The sequence below is a fragment of the Mauremys mutica genome, chromosome 2, assembly GCF_020497125.1.
Source record: "Mauremys mutica isolate MM-2020 ecotype Southern chromosome 2, ASM2049712v1, whole genome shotgun sequence".
NCBI classification, from domain to species: Eukaryota; Metazoa; Chordata; order Testudines; family Geoemydidae; genus Mauremys; species Mauremys mutica.
In genome coordinates this window covers 114,944,342-114,968,427 of record NC_059073.1, presented here as the reverse complement: position 1 = coordinate 114,968,427, position 24,086 = coordinate 114,944,342, and the positions used below count along the sequence as shown (strand labels likewise).

The 24,086-nt window shown below is 44.4% G+C and overlaps 1 protein-coding gene across 2 annotated transcripts in view; it reads right to left on the bottom strand.

Annotated features, from left to right (window-relative positions):
- The window catches only part of GFOD1 (glucose-fructose oxidoreductase domain containing 1), a 107,823-nt gene that overhangs the window by 60,192 nt on the left and 23,545 nt on the right, over nucleotides 1-24,086 (bottom strand). Inside the window, exon 1 of one of the 2 annotated variants that reach the window (XM_045003096.1) lies at nucleotides 22,870-22,903. The exons of the other annotated variant lie outside the window; for it this stretch is intronic. The gene's annotated coding sequence lies outside the window, so the exon portion shown is untranslated. Of the gene's footprint in view, nucleotides 1-22,869; nucleotides 22,904-24,086 lie in introns of those variants that run through there. 2 annotated transcript variants of the gene reach the window in all.

The following is a 24,086-nucleotide window of genomic DNA, read 5'->3' as shown; positions in this document are numbered from 1 at the left end:
AAATACAATGTGGTTATTGGAGTGTACTGTAATACAGACCCTGTTCGGGAAGACACTATAATATGGCTGGCTGTCCCTGGAGGAAATAGGTGTGGAGCTTGTCTGCAGCAGAGAGTACACGTGTGAGTGTGTACAACAAATACAAGCATCAACAGGGCTTGGGTTTGGGGGTCTGTAAAGCATAGTTGATTGGATTTGCAAAGCTGAGATCCAAAGTCCAAAGCTAAGGTGGTTCAGCTCCAAGTCCCATTTATTCAAACGCTCAAAACATGGGTGAAGATGGATTTCAGTTATTCTGTTTTGGATCTACTTCTACATATTTTTCATGTACCTGTGTAGTGTACACAGTGTGCAATAATATGTTGACAAGGCTCTTGGCTACACATTAGAATGGTTGCTATTTTGTCCATTTAGGATTTGTATATGTGGCTTGTTGTTTGACACTATGCATGTGTTATTTATCATGTGTATTTCATCACCAGATTCACACTAAGTTTTTTTTTTAATTTCATGGGAGCCCTGGTAAACAGCAGGACCATGTCATCCACTGCATTTGGCATGCAGCTTTGGACACCTCACCCATACTGTGCCCATTAATCCATCTCTGCCGGGACTACTTCTGACATTCCAAACACTACTGATAATTCTAAGAAAGCTAGTTTCTAGCTCTTCTCTGGAGGTGAGGAAAAAAGTGTCTGTCTAGGCCTTACAAAGCTACGAATGGATGCAAGAGGGCTAGGACTACATGGAGCCAATTGCCTTAAATCCCTGAGCATGAAAGGGAAATGGCTGTTGTTCAAACTCATTGGATCCCACATGATCCCCACCAACACCACCCTTCCTGGCTCCAGATACCACAGATACCTGTTGTTGGAGCACAGTAAGAAGGAACAGTAACTACAGGAAATGAGGTAGGATTGATGTCAGTGCTCCACTTGTACCCCTCTCCTTTCTAGCCCCAGGCTCCTTGTAGAGAGGGTTGAATTTCACTCTGAAGAAAATGCATCATGTTAGAAAGCATGTTAACTAAGGCCTTGTCCCAGCTGGGATTTAAAGGTGTGACCTTAGCACATACTAACCGAAATGTGCTAACCAATCTAGTGTTGACAAGGCCATGTGCCTTTAACATGTGCTAAACTGACTGGGGGAGGGGGGAGCCTAGGCTTTAAGTCAACCAGTTAGCATGTGTTAGAGGATACACTGCATTTTCTACAATAACTTTTAGAACATGTTAATTAGTATATGTTAGCTACCACATCGCTCATTCTAATCTAGACAAGGCCTAATACACTTGAACTAACGTGTTAAACCCTTCTTTCCTGGTGTAGATGTGGCCAAAAGTTAATATCTAGTTTAACGTTTCATTAAACACAATGTTAAAATCCTTGCATAGACAAGGCAGTTGTAGTTTTAACACATGCTAGCTCATCAAGGTAAACTCTAGTAGGGAGTATATAATTAACCATGACCAAATACCAAGTTTTAAAAACACATTTTGCCCTCTCTACAATAGGTTCTAAGTCATGTTCGTTAGTTAATTAAAATGTTAAACAGGTTTACTAACATGATACATTTTCCCCAACAGACACATGCCCGATGTGCAGAGCAGAGATTTACATCAGAAGAAATGGTCAACTCAGGCAAATAATGCACTTTTCTCCATCCCAAACCGAGACAGTTTTGCTCTGAGGTCAATGCATTGCTGAAAATTAGGTCACGTTTTGCGGTCCATCAAGTCTATTGTTTCCAAAAGTAAATATCCATTGTCCTCAACTTACAATGACTCTCTTTCCTTAAATCAATGGCTTTGAAGACATGAGGGGAAAGGCTTGTTTGTCCCAGATAGCCCAAGCAGGAAAGGACAGCCAGCTTTTGTGCTCCTGTATTTCCAGGAAGACTTGTTTTCTAACTTTTTTTTTTTTTTTTTTACTGAAAGCTTTTCCCCACCACCATCCCCACTCCAATTAAATGATAAAACTTACAAGATCGTAGAAAATTATGGAATTGCCATAACCTTCTGGAAGGGGGTTGACTGTCTTTGGTCTGTGCTCTCTTTTGGTCTGGTTAGTATGCGCAGAAGGGTCAGAGCTGACGTGGTAAAAAATAGCTGGCAAGTAATAGACCCCTTGTCTACACGAGAGCTCCCATTCTTGTTGCCTTATGTGAAGCTACCTGCAAAGAGACATTATTGCATTCCTTAGTAGTAGTACTATAGGGCTAGTAGCAATTTAGATCTTTGCGGCTGGGTTCTGGTCTAGATCTCATTCCCTGGCATCAAGTTAAGGCTTATTCTGATAGAGTATAATTATGTTTCCCCCAGGAGACTGCCAGCACCAACTGAAAAAGCTTTGGCCAGTGACCTGTAGATGGACTTGCTTTAGCTTTCTCAAGATCTCTCAAGAGAGGGAGTGAATTGTAACACTGATTCAGGTACTCAGGCCAATATGTAGAGAGAGAGACAAAATTGCATCTCCTGGGGGGACAATACCAGCTCTACATCCTGTAAATATTTACCTGACTTGGAGGTATTGATTCCTCCCCACCCCTGCTCCATTATAGTTAAATAACGGAGGGCGTTAAATCCCAGGGATTGTCAAGAAAGCTCAGCACTGATCTACTTCTGCTCCCACTCAAGTCAATGTCAACGGGGGCCGATTTAAGACCAGTGCTGAATGCTTTTGAAAAATCTCATCCATAGCTAACAACAGGTCTAATCCAAAGCCCACTGAAATCAATTGAAAGATTCCCATCAACTTCAGAAGGCTGTCGATCCATCTCCAGCTGCGCTAGTGTCCTGTGGGCCACCGTGCTTCTGTAATTTACTGTCCAGCCGCTCTTAAAATTTTTCACCCTGTCTCAATCTCAGCCTGGTGTGACTGTTTATTATCATCTGGGTAGCATTCACAGTATATTTGGGGATTATGTTTTTTCTCCCTGCATAGTAGAAGTGACTGAATCAGACTACTGTTGTTGCTGAGGTACTTAAAAGTTAACAGTGCAACAAATTAGGGAGAAGGGGGTTCATTACAAACTCTGGGCATAATATTACACTAGTTCCATAATAGGCCCTGTCTCTGCTGAAACCGTGAACATCCCAGGTGATAAAAGCTAAACTGGGAGGACTAGCATTGTTAACCTACCTGATTTATGATCATAAGACAAATCAGGTAGCCATTAAGAAATATTAAGTAAGAAAATGCCCAGTTTTGTTTTGTTTGTAAAGTGGATTTGAGATGTGTAAAACAGGGCAAAAGAGGGGATTTAACTGGAGTAAAGAGGTTTTGCTCCAGTTACATGTTCCAGCATCAGCCCTGCTAAACTCAAATTAAATGTGTAAAGGGGAAAAAAAACAGGGATTTGGGGATGATGTGGGAGTACAAAAATTATCAGAAAAAACATCCAACAAGGACGGATAGAAAGCTGGAGAGCAAAAAATTTGGAAGCTGAATTTCCACCGACTGATGTGAACCCTTTTTTCCAAAGTCTTTGGATTTCAACAAATGTATTAGGAATCTGTTCTTCCGATGTCGAGTTGCTTTGGTTTGGTTTGTTTGCATTTCTCAAATACTGGATAGATGCCAGCTTCCCCCCTTAGCAAGAGAAGAGAGACCAATTTAAGTAATCTACTAAATTTAGACCATTTGCTGATACAACTAGAGCTACTGTGATGGCCAACCTCATGGCGGACACACTGGAAATTAAACCAGGCACCTCCAGAGCCAATAAGCACGAGCTGTGACAGCTTGTGTTAAAGAGCCAAAGATCTCTTTGTAAGAGTTGTACAGAGTCATATATTCTGTGTCTCATGCACAGAGAGGAACCTGAAACATATTCTTGCTGGTATGAATTAGACAATCTTTTCGCAACTCCATTTTAACCTCATCATACTGAATACACAATTAACTGGGACTTTGCTTACATATATTCTGCACCTGTTTGCACTATTTGATGCAAAACTTATGCATCTGTGAGCTGGAAATAACAACAAAAGAAAATTAATAAATAGCAACTTACAAATTATACCACCTTTCATTTAGACGAGATCCTCCAAATCTTTACAGACCTATGAATAATGGGCTAGATACCGACCTCAATGTCATCATTTTTACACCACTATAACACCATCGACTTCAGTGACTTTATGCTCACTTAACAACACGAGAGCAAAATTAAGCTCAGTGAGTACAGGAATCACTCTGCTTAACGCTGAAAGGCAGCAACGTTATGCAACAGTTGGTCACGTAAAGTGAAAGATAACCATACAATAGAAACCTCCTCTAAACATATCAAGCTCAGACTCTCTGGAGTGCTGTCCCAATGGCACAAAGCTGATTTATACCTGGCTTAATTAGCCAACAGAGCTCTCCCTTTTATAGGGAAATCTGCCTATGCCACCCCCCTCCCTAACTCCTGGCCTAGAGGTCATGGTTAGGATGCCCCTATGCCCAGCTGATCCAAGGCTGCTAGAATGGTTCTTTGGTGCTGTTGGCAGCCAGTATAAAATAGAGCTGCCCCCACCAGGCCCAGGATTGAGATGCCATAAAGCCAAGCTAGCTAAATGCCATCTTTGCCCAGCCCCTCTGGAGCTGTACCAAGTACAGCTCAGCTGGTCCAGAGGAGCTGGGCCATAGGTTTGTTCATGGTAAGGAGACATAACATATTTATACTACTTTCTGAGAGCTTTGTGTTGTACACTGCACTGCAAAGCTCCATGTCTCACATAATGAAACAGCCTAGAAATATATCCTCATATGCTTAGAAGCATATGTGTATGGTACAGTCTAAAGAAAGTTATCTTGTGTGTACTAATTAAGCCACAAACTAAAGCCTGAAGCTAATATCAAGGTTCTAACAACTTCACCCCATAAAAGCAAAAGAAATACCATAGAATGAAAATGTTCTAGTGGGGAGAGAAGGGCACTGGTTCCAGTTGCAGGGGACCAAAGATTGAAGCTGGAGTTGGGAGCTAGACACAGTTCTGTTCTACTAAAAAAGTTAATGGCTTCTGCATACTAAGCAGGCTATAGACTAGGGTAGTCAATAGGTAAAGCTACATTTTAATCACGGATATTTTTAGTAAAAGTCATGGACAGGACACGGGCAGTAAACAAAAATTCACAGCCCATGACCTGTCCATGACTTGTACTATATACCTATGAACAAATCTTGGGTGCTCTGGTGCAGGGAACTGCCCGGGGGCACCGTGGGTGCTCTGGGGAGGGGGCAGGCAGTGGTGTGCATCCCGGAACCCCCATGCTGCTGAGGGGAGGCAGGTGGCAGCGTGTGGCCCAGGACCCACATTGCTGCTGGGGGGAAGAGGGGGGTGCCTTCCAGCCCCCCTGCTGCTGCAGGGGGGCAGGAAGGCACGGCAGCCTGAGACTGCCCCAGCAGTGGCTGGTGCGGCTGGCCATGGGGCTGCCCGAACTGCTCAGTCGGCCCCCGGGCTAGCAGCAACAGACACTGCAGAAGTCACAGAGGTCCTGGAATCTGCAACCTCCATGTCAGACTTGCAGCCTTATCAATAGGTGAACCGCAGGCCAAGTCCAGACCGCCAGTCGCTTTTGAACGGACCCCAAAACCTTTTTATTTACTTATCATTATCATCATCTCCTCTTTTCATTATTATTTTGTCTGGAGTCTGGACCTTGACCAAGAAATTCAGACCTTGACAAAAATAATAGACTGATATAGACTTTAAGTTATGCTAAGGGGAAAATTGCAAAACTTCAAGATGCTGCTGTCTGAAACAGTTGTGATTACAAGGAGTATTCTTCTGAAATGAAAACCAAATGTATTCGGTTAAATTCAGCCATCTGCCACATGACTCAAGGTCTGATCTCAGAAGCTGTCAGACCTGAATAACCCAGGGGAAGTAGAACATGGGTAGTGGGTGTATGAGCGTGATTAGAGTGACATATTTATGAAGGCTGTGAATTATAGATGAGTTTCTGTATAAACCAGATGGGTTTAACTGTATCATACATCCTTCACGCAGCACATATGGATCTCATAATATGGCAATTGCACTTTATTATTCAGTGAATTTAAGGCTGACAAAAGTGCAAGATTGACAGCCCTGGAGACTTAAGTCCTCTATTTATCAACGAGATACGTGTAACACTCAGTACAAACTGATCCTCCATGGACCAGATGGGCATAGTGGCATCCCAGCCACACCCTCTAAGCCAGGAGCTAAGGAGGGGGTGGCACAGGAGCATTTCCCTACATAAGGGAGATCTCTGTTGGCCAATTAACCCAGGTTTTATGTCAACATGTCCTAATCTGGAGGGACCAACCAGTCTGGAGGAGTAAGCGAGTTTCAGTCTCCACAAGACCAGGTAGTAACAGTGGACTTTAACTACCCAAACATTTGTTGGAAAAGGAATACGGCTAATCACAAAATGTCCGGTGAGTTCTTGCAATGTATTGGGGACAACTTTTTGTTTCAGAAGATGGAGAAAATAACCAGGGGGGACAGCCAATTTAGACTGGATTCTGACTAACAGGGAGGTATTGGTTGCACATGTAAAGGCAGAAGGCAATTTGGGTGAAAGGGATCATGATATGATAGATTCAGGACCAGGTAAACTGAATCATGCAATCAGCATAGGGATTGAACTTGATGCGTTCTTGAGGTCCTTCAAGTCCTACATAAAAAGGAAAGCTGGAAGTTTCTCAAGGAGACAGTATTAAAGGAGCAACAGCAAACTATCCCAATGCAAAGGAAAGATAGGAAGAACAGTAAGAGGCAGAAATGATTCCATCGGGAGCTCTCTAGTGACCTGAAAAATCAAAAAAAGGAATCCTCCAAAAAGTGGAAACATGGACAAATTGCTAGGCATGAGAACAAAAGAATACCAAAAGCACACAGGGACAAAATCAGAAAGGCTAACACACAAAATGAGTTATACCTATCAAGAAACATGAAAGACAATAAGAAGAGGTTCTATAAGTACATTAGGAGCAAGAGGAAGACAAAGGACAGCAAGCCAAAATAGGGAAAGAACAGGCTGAATAATATTTAGCTAAATTAGATGCATTCAAATCAACAGGGCCTGATGAAATTCACCGTAAGGTATTTAAGGAACTAGCTGAAGCTATCTTTGAACTGTTAATAATTATCTTCGAAAACTCATGGAGGACAGATGCAGTCCCAGAGGACCGGGGAAGGGCAAATATAGTACCTGTCTTTAAAAAGGGGAACAAAGAGGACCTGGGGAATTATAGACAATTCAGTTTAACATCAATACCTGGAAAGATACTGGAACAAATTATTAAACAATCAAGTACCTGGAGGATAGTAGGATTACAGTAATAGCCAATCTGGATTTGTCAACATCAAATCCTGCCAAACCAACCTAATTTCCTTCTTTGACAGGATTATTGGCCTAGTGGATGCGAGGGAAGCAGCAGATTTTAGTAAGTTTATTGACGCAGTCCCACATGACATTCTCATAAGCAAACTAGGGAAATGCACAGCTGGTTGAAAGACCAAACTTAAAGACTAGTTATCAATGGTGGGCTGCCAAACTGAGGGGACATAATCAAGTGAGGTCTGTGCTGAGTCCGGTACTATTCAATACTTTCATTAATGACTTGGATAATGGAGTAGATGATATGCTTATAAAATCTGTGGATGACACCAAGCTGGGAAGGATTTCGGGCACTTTGGAGGACAGGACTGGAATTCAAAAACAACTTTGACAAATTGGAGAACTGGTCTGAAATCAACAAGATGGAATTAAATAAAGACAAGTGCAAAGTACTACACTTAAGAAAGGGGGCGGGGAAATATATACACACACACACAAAATGGGGAATAACTGGCAGTAGTACTCCTTAAAAGGATCTGGGGGTTATAATGAATACGAGTCTGCAACGTAATGCATTTGCAAAAAAAGATTAATATTCTGGGATTTATTAACAGGAGTGTTGTATGCAAGACACAGAAGGTAACTGTCTTGTTCTACTCAGCACTGGTGAGGTCTCAGCTGAAGTACTGTGTCCAGAACTGGACACTACGCTTTATATGATGTGGATACCTCCCCCACAGGAAATGAATTGAGACCACCAACACATTTAACACAGGCCACTAGATTTTGTGATGCTCTGAAACTCATCAGCTAAGAAGTTCAGTTGACAGGAGCACCATAAACAGTCCAATATATGACACGTAATGCTAGCACTGTTGAGTATATATTTTATGATGATGTGTTACATCTTTCAGTGTACAACCGTACATATGCAGTCTCAGTTTGTAATTATGCGATGACAATGTTTTACCATGTACTTATTATATTTCAGTATAGCCCAGCTACATTTCCATACGTGTTCACTAATAAGATGTATATATATGCAAACATCATGTCTGTCCCTAATGGCCCCTGATATGACTGAATATACAGACTCTCTCAAAACAGAGTCTACAGCACTATGTATGTGCCTAATATTTGAATCAGTTTTACAAAAAGCCCAACATCCCCCCCACAAGACTCTTCTGTCTTCACACTGCAGCATTTCAGCTTCAGTGCTGGAGATAGAACAAACATTTCTTTAAAGGGTACAGTATGCTAATTTTTAACTGGCTGCGTCTGATCAGATGTGGATAGAAATATCACCCACTTGAGTGACAAGACTTACTGCCAGACTTGCAAGCAACAGAACGTGCCATTCATTAAAGAGTTTAAAATCATGGTTATTGTCTGTCTACCAAACATGGCTAAGATCAATGGACATAATAGACTCCACTCACATCCTGCCAATTTGCTAGATGCAATACAATGCAAAAACACAACCTAATCATTCCAAAGACTGTGTACATTTTGAGGTAATATATTTTGATTTTCTTATGCAGTCATTTCCCCATGATCCAATTGGCATCTCATCAATAACCCTCTCCATTTGCACTACAACATTTGCAGGAATTTAACTGTACAAATCCCATGGCAGGGCTAAGCCCCTGACCATTACCATGGATATGCACAGGGAAGCGCAGATGGATTGTGACCACTATCTCTAGGAAGCACAACTGTGAAAATATATAGGCTGTTTTCTACTTATTGCTATGCCACTTAGATGTGAATCTGATGTGACTTCAATTGGAGGAAGGTGTAACTTAATAATGGTTCTCTGTCCCAATAGCCAGAGTGTTACTGTCATCTGAATACTGTTTGGACAGGCTCTGAGAAGTAAGGTGACTGATGGGACTCCAGCAAAGACACTGAAATGTGGGTGCAGTGGTGAAAGTGGGCTTGTACGGGCCAGTACGGCATACCAGTAAGAAGTGGCCACTGCTACCGGCCCATACGCAGCTGACATTAAAGCACTGCCGCGGAAGCACTTTAATGTCACTGCCCCTGCCCACCCCCCTCAGCAGCCCTGCCGGTAGGGACCCTACCAGCAGGGCCACTGCCGAGGAGGTGCGGTAAAAGGGGCAGCTGCGGGTCCCAGTGATTTAAAAAGGCCTGGGGCTCCCAGCCTATGCCACTGCGGCAGCAGCTGGAGCCCCAGGCCTTTTTAAATCGCCGCAGGCCAGGAGGTGCTGATGGGCTGGCTGGGGGAGGCTGACCCCAGCCCCGCCCCCTTCCACCAAGGCCCCACCCCCTTCTGGGGGCCCAGAGCCAGGTCCCCGTACCGGTAAGTCTTCTGTGTTACTTTCACCCTTGTGTGGGTGTGATGTGTTGGTGCAGAAATCTCTAAAAGCAGACAAAGAGGAACAATAACTAAGGCTGCAAGTCTGTCACAGAGGTCACGGATTCTGTGATTTTCCAGGACTTCTGGGACTTCTGCAGCAGCCAGTGCGGTGGATGTCACCAGGCTGGCCCTGGGGCCGTGTGAGCAGGTTGGGCAGCCCCTGGACCAGCCGCACCGGCTGCTGCTGGGGCAGTCTTGGGCCACTGCATTCATCCACCCCCCAGCAGGAGTTTGGGTGTGGGAGGGGGCTCAGGCCTGGGGCAGACAGTAGGGGTGAAGGAGGGGTGAGGGCTCTGGGCGGCGCTACTTCGGGGAGCTCCCTGGAAGCAGCGACATGTGCCTCAGCTCCTAGGAGTAGGGGCAGCCAATGGAAGCTGCGGAGCCAGCACTCGGGGTGGGAGTAGTGTGTGGAGCCTCCCTGGCTGTGTCTCTGCCAAGCAGCTGAGGGACATGTTGCTGCTTCTGGGGAGCCATGCGGAGCCAGCTAGGGAGTCTGCCAGCCCTGCCAGTCCCCTACCCCCAGCAGAGGTCCCAGATTGTGCATCACTATCCGCCCCCTACCCCAGAGGGCCCACAGCACCCCTGGGCCACCCCTTGCCCCAGAGCACCAAGATTTAATCAGGGGTATATATAGGGTGACCAGACAGCAAGTGTGAAAAATCAGGACAGGGGTAGGGGGTTATAGGCACCTATAGAAGAAAAAGCCCTAAATATCAGGACAGTCCCTATAAAACAGGGGTCGGCAACCGGTGGGAGGCAGGAAGTGGCGCGAGCCGAGGGATGTTCTGGCCGCGGCTTCCTGCCTCCCGCATTGGCCTGGGACCGCGAACCGCGGCCAGTGGGAGCCGCGATCGGCCAAACTTGCCGACGCGGCAGATAAACAAACCGGGCCAGCCCGCCAGGGTGCTTACCCTGGCGAGCCGCGAGCCACCGGTTGCCGACCCCTGCTATAAAATAAGGACATCTGGTCATCCTAGGTATATAGTACAAGTCATGGACAGGTCACAGGCCATTAATTTTTGTTTACTGCTTGTGACCTGTCCATGACTTTTACTAAAAATACCCATAACTAAAACGTAGCCTTAACAATAACTACCTATATATATATCTGAAGGGTATAAACATCCGGGATGGAAATGAAGTAAAGAACAAGAACAAAGAAGTAAAGAGCATTCACAAAAGTGAAATGCCTGCACGCTGCATGGAAACTTTTTAAAAAGAGGCACAAACTACCGTATATGTTAACACGAAATTTAAGAAAAGAAAAAAAAAAAAGTAAAAGGACAAAAAAATATGTCACCAGGGCTAACCAAAAGAGTCAGAGAGGCAGTTAAAGACAAAAAGACATTTTAAACACCGGAACTCAAATCCTACAGAGGAAAATAGAAAGGAGATATACTTTTACATTTGATTTGTCTAATTTGTCAGGCCAAAAACAGAATTTGAAGAGCAACTAGCAAAAGACACAAGAACTAGAAGCACAATATTTTAAAGTACATCAGAAGCCTGCCAAACAATCAGTGGGGCCACTGGATGACTGAGGTGCTAAAGGAGCACTCCGGGAAGATAAGGCTAGTGCTGAGATGCTAAATTAATTCTTTGCATTGGTCTTCACTGCAGACAGTGTGAGGCAGATTCCCACACCTAAGCCATTATTTTTAGGTGACAAATCTGAGGAACTGTCCCAGATTGAGGGGTCAGTACAGAAGGTTTTGGAACAAATCGCTAAATTAAACAGTAATAAGTCACAAGGATCAGATGGTATTCATCCAAGAGTTCTGAAGGAATTCAAATATTACTCCTGAGGGAATTCTGCGCCAAAAATTATGTGCACAATATTTTAAAATTCTGCAACTTTTAGTTGTCAATAAATAAATGTGGCTCCAGCATAGCAGTGGGAAGCACAAGGCCACTGGCTGCATTGATGTGGGAGATCACCCTGAAGCCCCCAGCTCCCCCAGTACAGGGACTCAGCAGTGAGGCTGCACCTGACTCTGACATAGCGCAAGGGCTGGGCCTGCCCCAGAAACACCCCAGAGCCCTGACCCTCTGTGCCTGGCGCACCAGGTGTGGGTGGACAGGCTCAGCCCTGCAGGATCCAAGTGTGGAGGAGCTTAGTGTGGGGAGCCCCAGCTGCTGCCGAGGGGACACCGCATGCCGGGCTCCTGCTTCCCTTTGTAATTCCCCATCCCCCTCCCCTCACACCCACATTCCTCTCCCCCTGCCCTATTCCATCCCCTTCCTTCCCCACTGCGTCTTCCCCCCCACCCCCTCACAAAACAAAAGAACCAGGGGGTCACCCAATGAATTTAATAAGCAGCAGGTTTCAAAACAAACAAAAGAAAGTACTTCTTCACAAAATGCACAGTCAATAAGTGGAACTCCTTGCCAGGGAATGTTGTGAAGGCCAAAAGTATAACTGTGTTCAAAATATTAGATAAGTTCACAGAGGATAGGTCCATCAATAGCTATTAACCAAGATGGTCAGGGACACAACCCCCATGGTCTGGATGTCCCTAAGCCTCTGACCACCAGAAGCTGGGACTGAATGACAGGGAACGGATCACTCAATAAATTGTCTTGTCTGGCACCAGCCACTGTCAGAAGACAGGAGACTGGGCAGGGGTGGCTCTAGACATTTTGCCGCCCCAAGCACAGTGGCATGCCGCGGGGGGCGCTATGCCGGCCGCCGGCGGCTCCGGTAGACCTCCCGCAGGCATGCCTGCGGAGGGTCCGCTGGACCCGCGGCTTTGGTGGACCTTCCGCAGGCACACCTGCAGGAGGTCCACCAGAGCTGCCTGCTGCCCTCCCTGCAGCCTGCATAGCGCCCCCCACGGCATGCCGCCCCAAGCACGCACTTGGCGTGCTGGGGCCTGGAGCCGCCCCTGAGACTGGGCTAGATGGAGGATGGTCGTTCTTGTGAATTTTTTAGGGTATTACATGGGTAATAAGGAGTAGTGGGATGAAATTAAGACATGGAAAATGTAGACTGAATATCAGGATAAGTTTCCCAGCTGAGAGATCCACCAGTCTGAGTTATTATTTCCCAAGAAAAAAGGTGAACACCCCATTGTTTAGGATATTTAAAACTAGACTGCACCAGAAAATGCATTGCAGGGAAAAACCCATCTAATAGGCTTTTTCCATATCAAATTTCTATGAGTGTCTGAAGCAATAAAAATGTAAGAGAGTTAGGGAGAAATACAATGCTTATTTGTTTTTCTGAGCAATATGTCCAAATATGAATAGCTATAGCCCTGCTAAGTCAATTATGTTTACACCTATGATGTGATATGACCAGGGCAGTACTGTCATCATAATGAAAACACAAAGGTACTTCCAGTCCATCAACCCTCTAAATGCTCTGATTTCTTTGCAATGATCTATGACTCCTTCAAGAGCACAGCCACCCTGGGACTAGAGATACCACAGCACATCTGTGCTTGCAAAATATCTGCATTTAAATAAATAATACTAACATGCAGGGGTAGAATACATTCTAATGGCAAGACTAATCTGATCTACTATGTAAGAGTACATTTTTACTGTATTATGCTGTAAGAAGATATTAACATGTACACCTGCTTGTATCTTCTTAGCCTATTACAAATAATGCTTAGATGGTAAGGAAATGAATAGGGATAGCAAGAAGCAGAGAGAGATCGTTTATTGCTTTATCATCTAAACATTGGTCAAGGATTAAAGTCACCCAGAGAGGTGGCAGCTGATACAGTCAGCCCAGCATAGGAGTTTGTGGGTTGAGAGACAGAGTGCTATAGGTGTGGGAAGAGAGCACGGTTCTTCCTCCTTTCAGTCACCTAAAAAATCCCTGTGACGGGTATGGTCACAGAAACTCCTTCAAGATTATCACCAGATGTGCTAGGATACCACTGAGAACAAACCCACCTGCCAGAGAAGGCTTCCCTCCACTCCCGTCTTGCTGAGCTAGACACACCAGCTGGCTACAGCACAGACCAAGAGGTTGGGCCACACACCCCTGCAGTTCACAGAAACTAAGATTCAGTTAGCCCAGGGGCTTCTCAGTTAACAGGGACTTTCCCAGCACCCACTATTCAGTCTTTCTGGGAAGCCTAAACCCAAAATGAATCCATTTTACTCTATAAAAGCTTATACCGAGTAAACTCATAAATTATCCGCCCTCTATAACACTGATAGAGAGATATGCACAGCTGTTTGCTCCCCCAGGTATTAATCACTTAATAAAATCACACTAATAAAATCAGAGTAAGTATAAAAAGTAGGATTTAAGTGATTCCAAGTAAGTTACCAAGCAAAATAAAACAAAACAGGCAAGTCTAAGCCTAACACATTTAAGAAACTGAATACAGATAAAATCTCACCCTCAGAGATGTTCCAATAAAACTTCTTTCACAGACTAGACTCCTTCTTAGTCTGGGCCCAATCATGTCCCCTGGTACAGTCCTTGTTCCAGCTCAGGTAGTAACTCAGGGATTTCTCATGACTGGCAGCCCCCTTTGTTCTGTTCCACCCCCTTTTATAGCTTTGGCACAAGGCGGGAATCTTTTGTCTCCCTGGATCCCCATCCGTCCTTCTAAATGGAAAAGAACCAGGTTTAAGATGGATTCCAGTTCAGGTGACATGATCACATGTCACTGTAAAACCTCCTTCTTCATAGCCCAGTAGCTGGAAGACACGTACACAGTAATGGCTTGCAGGTAAACAAACCCATTCACAGTTCATGGATTCTGAAGCACCCTTTATGGCTTCCACTTAACATGTTTACATTAGTAATAGAAGTTTACATCTTATTCTCCTAACTCCAGACATAGAAATAATACCTGCAAACAAATAGGATGAATATACTCAGTAGATCATAAGCTTTGTAATGATAACTTACAAGAGATCTTTTGCATCAAGCATATTCCAGTTACATTATATTTACACTCATAAGCATATTTCCATAAACATATGGAGCACAACATCACAAACCCTTCAGTAGATTCATGTTGCTATATCTGCTCAGTTTTCTTGTACTAAGATGCCTCAAGAAGAGGCCAAGCTCACCACAGACACTTTTCCATATTAATGACATCACTGTCAGGATGAGCTGCAATGGTCCCTCACCCACGCACTCTAGTAACCAGGCTGGGTTGCAGCCAGCTAAGCTGTAACATCTCATACTCTAACCCCTTAAACCTGTTAATTGGATTCCGTAGACTCCTGCCAGGTGCGGCAATGCTTTCTACAATATTATGATTCAGAAACACATAGCAGGTGGCCAAAACTGACAGCTTCTAATGAATATTAATATTCTTTAGTCCTCCATATGGCAAGAAACAGAGGGTGCAAGGATGGTGTGGAGGGAGGGGTGTCCAGATCTCCTGGGATTCTCTCCCATTCACTTTGCTTTTATTCACAGCAAAGCTTCAGTACCTACTGATTATGTTGTTATAAAAATACTAACTAATCATTACTGAAATTGAATGAGCTTCTGTATCAACTCCTGATCCACAGTACAAACAAGGATAAATCAGTTTGACTATACCAGCTCCCCTCTTTACTCTTCACTTCCTTCTGTCACACAGGCAAGTAAACAAGAAAATAAAATTAAAGCCATGCTAGAAAAAAAGAACAATTCCTCTATATCTAGAGAAACAGCCACATTATACTCCCCGGGGTGTGGGTGGGTATGGGTGTGCAGGCAGGGGCCTCGTTCACATCCAGCTTCTGGTTTCTGAAGATAAATGATTTTCAGAATATTAGGCTTGTCTCTTTGATAGAGAGCATCCCATATCACAAAACTGCCTGGGTAACTGCTAATCTTTAACTCTTCCCTCACTCTCTATTTCGCATAGTCAAGAAGATTTAGAGAAGAGAGGAGGCATGACTTGCCACTCACACCAGTTTCAACTGGTATAACCCCACTGACTTCAACAGAGTCACTCCTGATTTACATTGCTGTAAGTGACAGCAGAATCAGGCTCAAGGGTAGTTAGTCTACGGAGAAGCACCTGCAACTCAGGAATGAAACAGGGAGAGCTCAAGTACTATGTAGTATCCTCCATCACCATATGAGCCAGCAGATAAATATACAACATTAGGTTCTACAGCTGCTGTCCTCTGAACATTCAGGATGACAAAAAATGAAATAATAAAAGAAACAGCATCAGAGGGAAGCACTAAGACAGAATCATGGGAGGTGAGGTGATGAAATATTACTGCCACTCTCGCCCCCCAAAAAAACAAAACCAAAAAAACCCCCTATGATCTCATGTTGGCAGTATGCCCAGCATGTCTGACCACAGGGGATATGTAAGGCAATGCAGCAGGAGTAGCAGACCTTGAAATTTAATATCTGCTCCTCCTTGTAAATCAGTGTTTCTCAAACTTCGGTTGCCGCTTGTGCAGGGAAAGCCCCTGGTGGCCGGGCCGGTTTGTTTACCTGCCCCGTCCACAGGTCCGGCCGATCGCGGCTCCCACTGGCCGCAGTCCGCTGCTGCAGGCCAATGGGAGCTGCTGGAAGCAGCACGGGCCAAGGGATGTACTGGCCGCCGCTTCCAGCAGCTCCCATTGGCCTGCAGCAGCGAACTGCAGCCACTGGGAGCCTGCAGATGGGGGAGGTAAACAACCCAGCCTGGCCCGCCAGGGGCTTTCCCTGCACAAGCAGCGACCCCAGTTTGAGAAACACTGTTGTAAATCTTATCTAATCCAAAATATTTTATGTTAGGAAAATAAATAAAAATAAGCCAAGATAAGCACAGTTCAGTTATATGAAGTCATGATAACTATAGAAACAGTCATGTTAGGAACAGGTTAGCTGTTCATTTGGTCAAGTTAAGCAAGTCACAATTAGGACTATCTGTGGTTCATAAGCCTGTACATGGGAGCTCTGAACTGGTGCAATGGCAACCAATTAGCCTTAACTATGGTTAGACCATTTTAGTGACTAACCCATTTTTGAATGTGCTGTTTCTCTAGATATAGATGAACAGTCCTTTTTCTAGCATTGCTTTATTTATTTGTTTATTTATTTTACAGGTAGTGCTGGGGATCATTCAGATCATAATGGCTGTATTCTTTTACCAAGCTAGCTACAGTCATGACCAGAACGTTCAATGCACAAAGGTTGCTCTGCTCCCAAAAAAACCAAAGAAGATCTTTCAGTGGACAAGATCGATCCTTCATGCACGTCTGCTCGCAATATAACAGTCAATGAGTGCTTATACTGTACAGAGGCTCATTAGAATCACATCATATTGCTGCTGTCCAGTCATCAGCCCCCTTTGTGCTGTCATGCAGAGCACCTAGCCAGAGGGGATAACATATACATGGGCCATATCTGCAGTAGGTAATTCCTTACCTGTTTCTTAGCAATAGTTCATGCTGCGCTGGTGCTACCAACAGCATTTTTACCAGCATGTCATCTGACCCATTTCTAGATGTGGTAGTAAAGATCCCTATGGCCATCCCACATAACAATTTACAGGTTTAGTAGCACCATTGCTACTTGAGGACCTCAAAATGATGGTGATTCTGGGCCCCTTTTAACCTTAATCAACCCCTAAACAGATCTTGCATTCTGACTAGATGACACCTCATAAACTTGTCTCCTTTGCACACCAGCAACCAATTCAGGAGGGAGAAAGATAGCACATACATTTATAAATACACACAGAGAGGCTTAATTGAAACAGCACTTCCAAGCTAACAGCAACTGTGCAGAACATGTGCTTGACAAAAACACCTTCAGTTACACCAACTCACCAAATGCCTCACAGTTTAGTGCTCCTGCAACAGATATGTACTGCCTCATTTAAATTGACTGAATCTTCTTAACTTTAAATGTTTGTTACCATGTTTTCTGCTGGTGAAGACTTTCTCCCCCGCCCTTTCTTGCAGGATAGCCTCAGCCCTCACCTTTAACCATTACACTGTTACTCAATGGATGGCTGCAATTTTGGAACCAAAAGCATTTTCTTTTTGAGCAACACCACTGATTGTTATGTCCTGTAGCCAGTAATTCAGCATGGAGTCAGTGGCACCAGATAGGTTACTCTATTTGTACCCCCAAAAGTTATTCTGTATGCATCTCAAACTGTGAGGCTCATCTCCCTGGCGAGAGGCTTCAATCCCTTTCGACAGGAGGTTTGAGCAAGCTCAAGGAAAACAGAATACGGGGAATCTTTTAATTCATCTGCTTAACCCTTTCCACCATCAGCCTCACAAGAGCCCATGGGCAGCATTTTCACTTTCAGAGGTATTCACTAATCCTGCGCACCCCAATGTTTGGTTGCCCAATCTGAGATACCACAGAGGTTCTAAGGATTCTCTAGCTCCCACTGAAGTCAACCACACCCTTCCCAGTCTCCAAGGAGGACAAATGCTTCCTCTTCTGCTTTCTGGAAAAGAGCCTTTTGCAAGTGGTTCTTTCTCCTGGGAATCAAGCTTCTCTTTATATTTTACCTTGGCAAATTTTATTCCTGTGCCTTCACCCTGGCCTCCATGCTCAAAGGAGAGGGTCTTCACAGAGGCACTTTGGGGAGGACCGAGAACTCTCTTGACCTTGCTATTGTAGTAGCTTGCAAGCAGGTGCCCTTTGATCTTGCTACTGGGGCTCCCTTAGGACTGCCTGCTCCTGCAGCCACTAGATTAGCTTCCTTCTGCTTTGCTGCACAATGGATTGGGGAGGTCAGCAGGTTGGTTTTAGAACCTGTGCTACTGGCCTATTTTTTATTTAATAAAAGATTCTCATTACCCTCAAAAACATATTTCCATCATGCAGCAGCTTATATTTTTTACTCACTCCCTTACAAAACCAGAGAAATCAGTATTAGAAAAAGAAACTATGCTCTGTAGCAAGTCCTACCACGGTATTCTCCACCAACTATGGCATGGAGTGAGAGCAGGAAAGGAGACAAATCCACTGCGGGGCTGTTTGCCAGGCACAGAAATGGGGCCCATCAGTGGCACTCTTGATGGATACCTCCCTGAGAAGTTTTGATTTCCATAATAATCCAGGGAATTTCCAAAGGGAGTAAAACTAAATCCCTACTCTGATTGCATCTGAGATCTTTATTATTACTGAGCCGTGAAGGAACAAGTAGCTATCCCCAGCAGCCTGTGCCACACTCAGACTCCCACCAGCCCTCATTCCCCAGAGCCATTTGGTGATTGTGTCGGAATGGAAGGACTGTACAAATATCTCCTAATATTTCATGCTATTTATTGCTTATCCCAGTGGGGAGGGGATGGGAAGAGGCAGGAAGCTGAATGGAGCCTTGACTCCAATCCTCCTCCACAACATACCAGCCAGCAGAGCTGAGCCACAGTCATTACAATAGATCAAAACAAGAGGGGGAGCGCTCTCCATACCAGCTAAAGAAGATGGGAGTTCTCCGTCTGCTTTTAGCAGAGGAGGGGGAACTGAGCTCCACCCTGCTCCCCATTGCATCCTACCCACCCCACCCCCGAGTCAGCAGAAGGCAGGCAATGCGCTACACCTGACATGGGACTGTAACAAATTAATCCCCTCTTGCAGAAAGGCAGGAAAACAGGAGGAATTGTGACTCCAGGTACAGTCTAGCCATGGACATAGAGAAGCAGCAACTCTCCAACTGGTCTCTTTCCCCCTTCATTTGTAATCAGTTTGGTTACAGTAATATATCACGTTGCTTAAAATGCTCTTCCTCCCTCCCTTCCCTACTGAGCTGTATTCAGTTGGTTTCCTGTCAACCAGATTTGACAGTCAGTGTTTCCATTTCAACTTTCTTTGTTAATTTATTTTCCATAAGGTGGCTGAGGTGTGTCATTGAGAAAAGTCCCCCACTGCTTATCTTTTCACCCAAATCCATCCTCCTTTCCAAATAAAAAAGCATCTGAGGTTTTTTAAGCTTCATATAAATTTGTGTTTTCAAAGAAAAGAAACGTCCAAGAATGTTAAGGCTTTATAACAACACTTTGCAAATGTAGGTACGGTATGATCATCTCCATTCTACAGATGAGGAACTTAGTGTCTTGTTTAGGATCACATATGAGACAGAGTTAGGTCCAGAACCCAGATTTTATGACTTCTAATTCTGTCCCCTAGCCTGGATCACTCTTAACCCCCTTTACTCTCTTTAATCACCTAGATTTGGTTCACTATCTGTACTTTTGCCTCTGAAATTCTTTTGCCTCTGAAATTCTTCCCAATACATTTAGAAATACCTTTGGTATTAAATCCCATTTTATCCCTACTCACACCACTTCCATGCCCCTCTCCCGGGATTAGAATGGCCAGCAACCCAAGAAAATAAGAAAAAACAGACACTTGCACACAAAGAAATTAAACTCTGTGTTTTGTCTAAAGGTTGCTGGTCTGCAAAGACACTTTACAGTACTCTATTGGCACCATTTGCACAGCTATGTTCTGCCATACATTTCCATTACAAATTTTACTCCATTATCCTATTTTCAAGATTTATAACTCAAACATAAAAATTTGCCCTAGAGATGAAACTTGTCAAGGAAGCCTCAGCCCAAGAGCAAACCCTACTTTTTAAAAAAAAAGTTTGCTTAATAAATAACTAAATAAATAGATGCTGTATGGCCATTTGTAAGCTAGAGAAGTGCCCAGAAGATACAAGTGAATGGGATCAGCTTTCTGTTTTATGTTACGCTAATGAAGACCAATCTCTTTAGGTGTTTTGGACACCTCAGTAATTTGTCTAGAAATCAGCTACTTCAAACAGACAACTTTTTTCCAGCAAAAAAATGGTAAGGAACTTTAGTCCGTAGATTTAATGCACATATAAAGTTCATTCAGGATCAAATGGTGAGGTCTTTAAACACTTCTGACTTGGGTAAAACCCCAGATGGGCCAAATTCTGAAAAGTGGGAAGCATCCAAAAGTTTCAGTGAAGTCAATGGGAGTTGCAAGTGCTCAGCACCTTTCAGGATTTGGCCCTTAAAGCAGGTACCAGGGGAGTCATTTGCTGCAGGGTAGGAGGGCCCCGCCCTGAATTTTAGGAACTACCTTGAGTGGCAGATTTCTGAGCAGCCACGTAGGGCGGTAGATTTGGCCCAGCCACCCCTCTGTAATGATGGAGTGTCAGCTGTGCCAAGTTTGAGTGATGTTGAAACCCAGTGTTTGAGTGGCGTTGCAACCTGACTCAAATTTGGCATAGCTGCCGCTCTGTCATGATGGAGAGGTGGCAGGGCCAAATTTGAGTGGCATTGCGACCTTATGCACCAGAATGGAGGGGCAATGTGCTGCCCTAGGCCTATGAGGAAGGGGGTGGCAAACTGTCTTGAGCAGCCTAGGATGCCACCTCCCTCCCCCTGCTGTCCAGACAGGAAGCGGGGGCATGGCCCAGAGCTAAGCATGGAGCAAGACAGGCCCCAAGCACTGTCCCAGGCCAGCCATCAGTGAGAAACACACCTCCAGCCCTCTGACATCCTCTACCTCCTCTGGATGGGGCAGCCCGTTAACTACTCAGCTATAGCCTCACTAGGGAGGCAGAAACAGGAATGCTGCTGACACAACTTGGCCCCTTAAAGAAATTTTCTGAAACGAAGCCCCTGAGGCACACTACATTCTTCCTGGACTACTTTCACTGGGTAAGATTCACCTTGGATTCAGAGGACCACTCCAAGGCCACTTACATTTCCTTTAAGATTGGCCTTATTCTGTTTTGAAACTTAACTATTGCATAGGCCTTAGACTGCCCCTATGCATAAGGGTGCATTACACCTATTGTGCCTAACGATTTACATGAATCCCAGATCAGGACATGATGCTGAACTTGGGTAGAATCTAGGCTAACAAGTGCAGCTGAAAAGAGACGTTAACTTTCCCTTGTCGCTACATGAGGGGACCCTGCTAGAAACTCATGCTATCTGAAGGGGAGAGTGTGCAAGGGAGGAAAATATCAACACAGAATGGTCTCCTGTCCACGTAAATCCTTTTTTCCTTCTTCAAAACATCCACAGGGATCAAAACATGGACTTGACCTGGGAGTAGAGGGGCAGGGCCACACTGTGTGGCATATTTCCCTCCAAAACTGTATCTGACCTACAGTTGAGGAAAATGAATGCTGCCTCAGACAGCATCCACTCCTGCTGCATGCTCTTTTTGACTCCCTTTTCATAGTTACAGGGCACAATGGAAGGCCAGCAGCTATTGGCAACATAACTTACTTTTCCTGCCATTGTGCTGTGAGTTATGATACCTGTGAAGGAGCATAGAAGGGAGGTCACTCCATAGAGCTGAGCAGGATCCATAGGATTGGGGAACTAGATCCCTTTAGATTCCTGGCCTCTGCTACCCCCACTTTTCACCCTTCCACATCTTTGCCGATCAATCCCATGTACTGGGGGAGAGGAGAACCTTGTCAGAGTCCAGCGTACCCTTGCAGCTGCAGAGTTTGGGCATTCAGTCATCCCCCTCTAGGATACTTTAGCACAGAGGGAAGCATATTAAACTCTTCTAGGAAAGCTACACCTACATCACTGATTGTTCCATAGTGGTCTCATTTCTGTTTTGTATGCCTCTGACACAACAGTCTAGATCTTCAGAGGAGGTAAACTGGCATAACTCTACTGGCTTTAAATGCTTGACTATAAACTATGGCTCTGAGTTTCCACTGCTTGGCACCTTGTGAAGTCATTTGCACGTGTGCAAAGTGAGCACAAAGTGAGTGTAAAATACTTCATTTTTAAAAAGCAGAACCAAAATATATTAGATCTTAGATCAACCATTCAAAGCAATTGGAATGTATTTTTCCTCCAGGTTTCTCTAACAGCATCTCAAATATGTGAGGCATGTTACTCCTCATGCAATCCACAGTCTTTTCATTAACAACATAATCTATTGTGCACATTAATCCAGCCTCTCATAATCTTTAGTGATATGCTTACAGACTGAGGCAGGATATTTTTTGTTAAATCTCTAAGGCAAAGTTTAATATACTCAATTTTCCTATCTGAACCTCAAGACTTACCCTGCAGTTATTGGTCTGATTTCTCTCTTACTATGGCCATGCTCTTTCAAGAAACTACTGCAATCATTTCGCACCTGTCTGTTGCTTAAAAAAAATTTATCAAGAAAGCAAAATTATCTGCATCTTTACATCACTGTAACAGACGATTCCAGGAAATCCAGACAGAGAATGAGGAAGAGAAAAAGGGAAGAAGCTAGATAAAAGTAATCCATACCTTTGAATATTGTTAGGACTCAATTTGATTCTGTAGTTACACTGGGGCATATGTCCTGGGGTGACTGGCTTCTTTAAGAGAGAAAGGGTCCAATTCACCTGTGACTAGTTAGTTGCCGCCTAATGGGACTTGATAGAAGGCACCTGGCCTCTATAAAGACCCAGGAATCAGGTAAGAAACAGCTAGTGAGCACTACTTGAGATAGTAATAGATAAGAATGACTGGTGTAGTAAGAAGGCTGATGATAGAAGTAGTCTGAGCTAGGGAATTCTGCTCAGCAGAAGACAAGTACTGAGACCTCTAAGTAAAGGGGGAGAAACAGCTCAGTCAAAGGAGGCTGAGCCCAGGAAAATGAAGGTTGATTCTGGAGGGACATTCCTATGAGAAGCAGTTCAGCCTGGCTAGGACCTGCAGCTCAAAAGGGGGTTTGGGGAGTTGAATGCTGTAGGGGGTGGTCTTGTAGAAGCCCTGAGTTGAAGGTTGTGGGAGCAGACCTCCAAGAAGTATGGAGAATGGCCAGACATGTGGAGCCCTTGGAGAGTGAGATAGGAGTTAATGAAGAGTGAGTGTTTAACTCACAGGTAGATAGCCTGGTGAGTGGGCCCTGGAACAGAGGTAGAGGAACTGGAGAATGGAATGGGTGTGGATTCATAAGTGGGCATTCTGGGGGACTGTAGGAAAAATGAAGACAAAACTTACCTTTGCTGTTGTGAGTGGATTCGGGAAGGTGTGCTGGTGGGGTGAGATCTGTTATAACATGTAAGTACAAAACTGGATCTTGCACCCTTCTAGGCATGATGGCAACACCACAGATAAGTTTTCTAGAACCATCTTGTTCTGTCTGTACATTGCCTAGCATAACCGGGTACTAGCCCATCATGGGCTATTAGGCATTAGTATAACAAATTTGATCAGAGCAGAATAATTTTTGTCAAGTTAAGTAGCCTCAAATCTTCTTTAAACCTCAGCTAGATCCTGGTAAGACTGCTGGGATGTAGAACATCGAGAAGGTAGAGCGGTGGGAGGGCCAGGCAATTTTGCTGGGATGGAAGGGGGGGGGGGCATGAGCACTCACTGGCACTGGGAAAAGTTGGTGCCTATGTCACCAGCTCCATAAGTTTGTTGTCAATGTCTGCTACTTCTGATCAGGACATCTAAATTGCCTATGTAGATTAGGAACATTCTTGAATGCATGTGAAAGCAGTGTGCTTTCAAAG